General features: G+C 37.5%; 1 non-coding gene across 1 annotated transcript; it reads right to left on the reverse strand.

The window, feature by feature from the left end:
- Positions 1 to 3206: 3206 nt before the first annotated feature.
- MIR513B (microRNA mir-513b) lies at positions 3207 to 3286 on the reverse strand. The gene has a single exon (NR_035540.1). It is a non-coding gene; the product is annotated as a microRNA mir-513b (primary transcript).
- Positions 3287 to 6947: the final 3661 nt, after the last annotated feature.

A 6947-nucleotide genomic window follows, 5' to 3' on the forward strand; every position in this document is an offset into this window, starting at 1 on the left:
GCCTTTCCATGTTCCTGACTCCTAACTCTAATAAATGTTGTTAACGCATTATAAATTATGAGGATAAACTAATATATTCACATTAATGATGTGACAAAATTATAGTATAGCAAGGAAGGTCCAGAATGAATACGTAGCCATTAAACCAGGTTTTTTTCATGTGCTAGGACTACAACACAGATCAAAACAGCCTCATAGAACTGACATTTTATTGAAAAACACAGATAATTTTTTAAAAGGAACTAGTAAAATTCTTGGTATACACAGGAGTGTTAAATTATATGTAGTTATTTATGCTGGATATATGTTATTTATCACATTATTAAATTACATATATTTTTAGTATTCTGTAGATTGCCTTTTTATTATCTCAGTGGTCTGATTTGAAGACAAATTTTAATTTTTTCAAAGTCTATTTTATCAACTTATTTTTAATTTTACTTTTATATTTTGATATCATGTATAATAATTGATAGGATGCCTATGGTATATTATCAGGGGAAAAAAGTTACTGAAAGGTAAAGAAGATTAAAAATAAATATCTATATAAATAAAAAAATATATATATATATATTCTGCCTTTTATTCATAAAATTTTATAGTTGGACATTTTGGCCTAAAATTGTGTTATTTTCCGTATATGGTTTGAAATATGGATCGAGGTTCATATTTTTCATATATATATATATATATATCACATTTTTCCAGCATCTTGTTTAAATGCTATCATTTCTTCATTAGACTGACTTTACAGCTTAGTCTAAATGAATTGGTGACATATATGTATATTTCTGGTCCTTCTATTTGTCCATCCTTTCTTCAGTGCCACACTATATTGGCTAATCTAGTTAGACAGTAAATCTGGAAATTACAAGTGTAAATTCTCCAACTTTGTGATTCTCTTTCAGACTGTTTTGGATATTCTAGTTTATTTGCCTTTTGTATCAGTTTTAGAATCATCATGGTAATGTCTACAAATATTTTTCTGGGACATTGGTTGGAATTGCATTACCTCTAGAGATCAATAGAACTCTATAAGTCTATAGATTTGAATCCTTCGATCCATAAATATGATACTCCTCTCCACTTAATTAGGAATTATTTGATTTCCTAGTGTATTTACACTTTTAGCATACAGATGTGTTTGGTTTTCTATTGATACTGAATCAAATTGCCACAAATTTAGTTGTTTACAACAGCACAAATTTATTATATTAGGGTCTAAAGGTCAGAAATCTAAATTAGGTTTCTCTTGGCTAAAATGAAGGCATTGGCAGGGCTTTGTTCCTTCTGTTGGCTCTAGAGGAGAATCTACTTGATTGTCTTTTGAAGATGCTACTTGCTTTCTCCGTTCTTTGGCTCATGGACTTTACCTCCACCTCTAGTCAATACTATAGCCTTTTCCAATGTTTCTCTTATTCTAACCGCCTTTCTCCTACTTATAAGGACCCTTGTGATAATGTTGGGCTCACCTAGATAATCTAGGATAATCCCAATCTCAAAATATTTGATTTAATCACATGCACAAATTTTCTTCTGCAATAAAATGTGTTGTTTACAAGTTCAGGGGTTACTCTGTAAACACTGTTTTGAGGGGGCTGTTATTCTGCCTACCACAGAGATCTTGTAATTTTTTTCTTAGAATTTCACCTAAATATTTTATGTTCATATTATTTTATTTTTCAATTAGCTTGATTTAATCATTTCCTAATGTACACATATATCAAAACATCATGGTGTATACCTTAAATATATACAACTTTTATGTCAGTTAAACCTTAATAAATTGGTAGAAACATGGATGAATAATACAAAACAGAATTTCTCTGAAAGAAAACATAAATACCAGTGAATATACTATTCTTTTTGAGTAAATCATAAAAGAGATACGATAACAACTAAATTTTCTTCCTTTCATTTTAGGATATCACTTAAAGTTATATAAGTAACATGCTTTCACTATAATACAGTTTTAGAAACTATATACTAAGAGGAGTTATCACTTTGGAAAATTCTACGTACATACAGTATTTCAAACTGACAGAATTTTTTTACTGTTCAAAATGCTCCCCCCCACCCACACACACATACAAAGATTCTTTGTATTCTATTAGTACAAATTGTTTCATTATGGAAAAAAAAGATACATCAACAGATTTTTTTTTTTACTTTCAGATACTAATGGTCTTACACATATTCATCCATTCTGAATCTAAAAAAACATAAAATCCTCCCTGTAACCATATAGTAATTTTTTAAAACAGTTTTTCCCTTTCAGTGTATATGCTGTAGCCTCTATTTCAGTTGGAATCAAAATTGTATTAATCACTTACTATTTATAAAACATTTTTTACACATTTCCACAATATAAGTAGCTTATTTATAACCTACTTCCCAAACATGCATACTGGTTTCATGCTGCAGATGGCATCACACAGTCTGGCGCTTGTCTCTCTCTCTCCCTCTCCCTCCTTTTCTCTCTCTCTGTGTGTGTGTGTGTGTGTGTGTGTGTGTGTGTGTATTTATTTCCCTCTCTCTCTCTCCATTGGCTTAAAAGTTAAGAAGTGTCACCACAAGAAAATGGAGAGAGAAGCCTGGGAGACATCTCCTGAGTATCAGTTCTGTCACACCCTTTCATTCTTCAAATGTATTCTTAAAAAATTGAGGAAAAAAGATAATGAAAAAGAGTGAAATATTCTTGGATGGACTATGCTTAACCCATTGTAAACTGGTGACATACAGCTTTGAAAGGTAATTTAAAAGTCAATGAAAAATATTTTAGTCTTTGAGAGACAAATGGACACTGTGGATCAACAATGAAGGGACCTGAGAGGCAGGAGAGTCTTTTGGGAGCTCTAAAGGAGAAGCCTTGCAAATGATGACTAGTTGACAAGAGAGAAAAGTTTAGAGAATTTAGGAATCTGGAGTACAACCTTCCAGCTGATGAAGAATGGCTGTGGCCTCTATACAATGTATTTCTTATTTGAGCCAAGCTTCATTTGGCAAAAATACTTAAATTCTTAAAGAACTTGAGTGCATGTGTTTTCTCAGGAGTCCACAGTTCCTATGTCTAGTCGTCTAGAAGGCACAAAAAGTTCCTTGAAGTAGCCCAGCACTGAGGAGTGGGTGCACAGGATCCAAAACAGGCATCACCATGCTCGCAGCTACAGCCCCATCCCTAGGGACACCACATATGCAGTGCATGCTGTACATTACTCCTCTCAAAAAGGTGACATTTATATTTTAGTTCACATAAATGACATCTCCTTGTGAAAGGCACTGTACACTGAATGGCTGAATGTGGCATCCCAGACCAAATGCTCCCTATTCATGTCATTTTTATTCAAGTCCCTATATAGGTGTATACATTAGCATGGCCACCAAGATTTATGCCAAGGAATTATGCAAATTCTAGCCCCCAGTGCTCCCCTTTCATCCTGCCCTGAGTGAGATTTTAACATGCAGATTTTTGTTTTATTTTGTTATAATCCCAGCCACCCAGGAGCTGAGGCAGGAGTACACCTTGATCCTGGGAGTCAGGTTTCAGTGAGAGGAGATCAGGCCACTGTACTCAAGCCTGGGTTACAGAGTGAGACCCTGTCTCAAAACAAAAACAAAATGTAATAGAAAAAAAAAAAAAAAACTTAAAATTACTGGTTAAGTAGAAAGGACCAACCACTCACCAAAGCTTTCTGTTGTCCTAAACTCCAGCTGTGCTGCACACACCTAAAGTCCATCAGAAAAACCACAGAATACAACAACCTGGATGCAAAGAAGTGGAGAAGAGTCAGAGGGTACCAGGTTGGAGAGAGTAGAAATTTCATTTCTTCTTCAGGCTATGGAGCAGGAAGAACCCATAGAAATTAATACAAGATACACACGAGACAGATAATGGGCTGGAAGACAGGAAATGCTATTTTATTTCTCTTAGCTCCATGGTTCTTTATAGTTCATTTATTTGAGTGCCTGCTCACTCGCTCTGTGTGTGTGTGTGTGTGTGTGTGTGTGTGTTATTAAATAGTAATAGCTGTAAGATTTTTAGTTCTAAGATTGTTTGCGTTAATATATTTTCCATCCTTTTACTTTTACCCAACTTTCACGTAGGTCTTCATATTTAAAATGGGTTTGTTTTAGATAGTATATAGTTGTTTCTTATTTTTATATAAATTGACAATCTCTGTCTTAATAGAAGCATTTATATCATTTATATTAATACAATTATTTATATACATGCATTTAAATCTACTGGCTTTCTGATTGTTTTCTGTGTTTCATCCTTTTCTTATTCCAAATTTTCCTGTTTTCTGCCTGATGGTGGATTTAGTATTTTTAGCATTCAGTTATATTTTCTCTACTCTTGGCGTATTAGTTAGGTCACTTTAAAAAATATAGTGGTTGCTCTAGCGTTTACAAAGTTCATATTTAATTCATCACAGTCTATCTTCAAAGAATATTATACTACTTTTTGGCTGAATAGGAACAGCTCCAGTCTGCAGCTCCCAGTGTGATCAATGCAGAAGACGGGTGATTTCTGCATTTCCAACTGAGGTACCTGGTTCATCTCATTGGGACTGGTTGGACAGTGGCTGCAGCCAGTGGAGGGTGAGCTGAAGCAGGGTGGGGTGTCGCCTTACCTGGGAAACACAAGGGTTTGGGGGATTTCCCTTTACTAGCGAAGGAAAGCCGTGACAGACTACCTGGAAAAAAAGGACACTTCCGCCTAAATACTATGATTTTCCCAAGGTCTTAGCAACCAGCAGACAAGGTGATTCTCTCCTGTGTCTGGCTCAGCAGGTCCCATGCCCACGGAGCCTTGCTCACTGCTAGCACAGCAATCTGAGATCGATCTGTGAGGCGGCAGCCTGGCTTGGGGAGGTGCATCCGCCATTGCTGAGGCTTGAGTAGGTAAACAAAGCAGCCAGGAAGCTCAAACTGGGTGGAGCCCACAGCAGACCAACAAGGCCTACTGCCTCTAAACTCCACCTCTGTGGACTGGGCATAGCTGAACAAAAGGCAGCAGACAACTTCTGCAGACTTAAACATCCCTGTCTGACAGCTCTGAAGAGAGCAGTGGTTCTGCCAGCATGGCGTTTGAGCTCTGAGAAAGGACAGATTGCCTCCTCAAGTGGGTCCCTGACCCCCATGTAGCCTAACTGGGAGACACCTCCCAGTAGGGGCCAACAGACACCTCATATAGGTGGCTGCCCCTCTGGGACGAAGCTTCCAGAGGAAGGATCAGGCAGCAATATTTGCTGTTCTGCAATATTTGCTTTTCTGCAGCCTCCACTGGTGATACCCAGGCAAACATGGTCTGTAGTGGAACTCCAGCAAACTCCAACAGATCTGCAGCTGAGAGACCTGACTGTTATAAGGAAAACTAACAAACAGAAAGAAATAGCATCAACATCAACAAAAAGGTCATCTGCACCAAAACCCCATCTGTAGATCACCAACATCAAAGACCAAAGGTAGATAAAACCACAAAGATGGGGAGAAACCAGAGCACCTCTTCTGCTCCAAAGGATCGCAGCTCCTCGCCAGCAACAGAACAAAGCTGAATGGAGAATGAATGACTTTGACGAGTTGACAGAAGTAGGCTTCAGACGGTCGGTAATAACAAACTCCTCCGAGCTAAAGGATGATGTTTGAACCCATCGCAAGGAAGCTAAAAACCTTGAAAAAATATTAGACGAATGGCTAACTAGAATAAACAGTGTAGAGAAGACTTCAATGACCTGATGGAGCTGAAAACCATGGCACGAGAACTACATGATGCATGCACAAGCTTCAGTAGCCAATTCGATCAAGTGGAAGAAAGGATATCAGTGATCGAAGATCAAATTAATGAAATAAAGCAAGAAGACAAGGTTAGAGAAAGAAGAGTAAAAAGAAACAAACAAAGCATCCAAGAAATATGGGACTATGTGAATAGACCAAATCTACGTTTGATCGGTGTACCTGAAAGTGATGGGGAGAATGGAACCAAGTTGGAAAACACTCTGCAGGATATTAGCCAGGAGAACTTCCCCAACATAGCAAGGCAGGCCAACATTCAAATTCAGGAAATACAGAGAACACCACAAAGATACGCCTCGAAAAGAGCAACCACAAGACACATAATTGTCAGATTCACCAAGGTTGAAATGAAGGAAAAAGTGTTAAGCGCAGCCAGAGAGAAAGGTCGAGTTACCACAAAGGGAAGCCCATGAAACTAACAGCGGATCTCTCAGCAGAAACCCTACAAGCCAGAAGGGAGTGGGGGCCAATATTCAATATTCTTAAAGAAAAGAATTTTCAACCCAGAATTTCATATCCAGCCAAACTAAGCTTCATAAGTGAAGGAGAAATAAAATCCTTTACAGACCAGCAAATGCTGAGAGATTTTGTCACTACCACGCCTGCCTTACAAGAGCTCCTGAAGGAAGCACTAAACATGGAAAGATACAACTGGTACCAGCCACAGCAAAAGCATGCCTAATTGTAAAGACCACCGATGCTATGAAGAAGCTGCATCTATTAACGGGCAAAATAACCAGCTAACATCATAATGACAGGATCAAATTCACGCATAACAATATTAAGCTTAAATGTAAATGGACTAAATGCCCCAATTAAAAGACGCAGACTGGCAAATTGGATAGTCAAGACCCATCAGTGTGCTGTATTCAGGAGACCCATCTCATGTGCAAAGACACACATAGGCTCAAAATAAAGGACTGGAGGAAGATCTACCAAGCAAAAAAAAAAAAAAAAAAAAAAAAGCAGCAGGGGTTGCAATCCTAGTCTCTGATAAAACAGACTTTAAACCAACAAAGATCAAAAGAGACAAAGAAGGCCATTACATAGTGGTACAGGGATCAATTCAACGAGAAGAGCTAACTATCCTAAATATATATGCACCCAATACAGGAGCACCCAGATTCATAAAACAAGTACTGAGAGACCTA

The sequence above is a fragment of the Pan troglodytes genome, chromosome X (genome assembly GCF_028858775.2).
Source record: "Pan troglodytes isolate AG18354 chromosome X, NHGRI_mPanTro3-v2.0_pri, whole genome shotgun sequence".
In the NCBI taxonomy this organism is placed as follows: Eukaryota; Metazoa; Chordata; class Mammalia; order Primates; family Hominidae; genus Pan; species Pan troglodytes.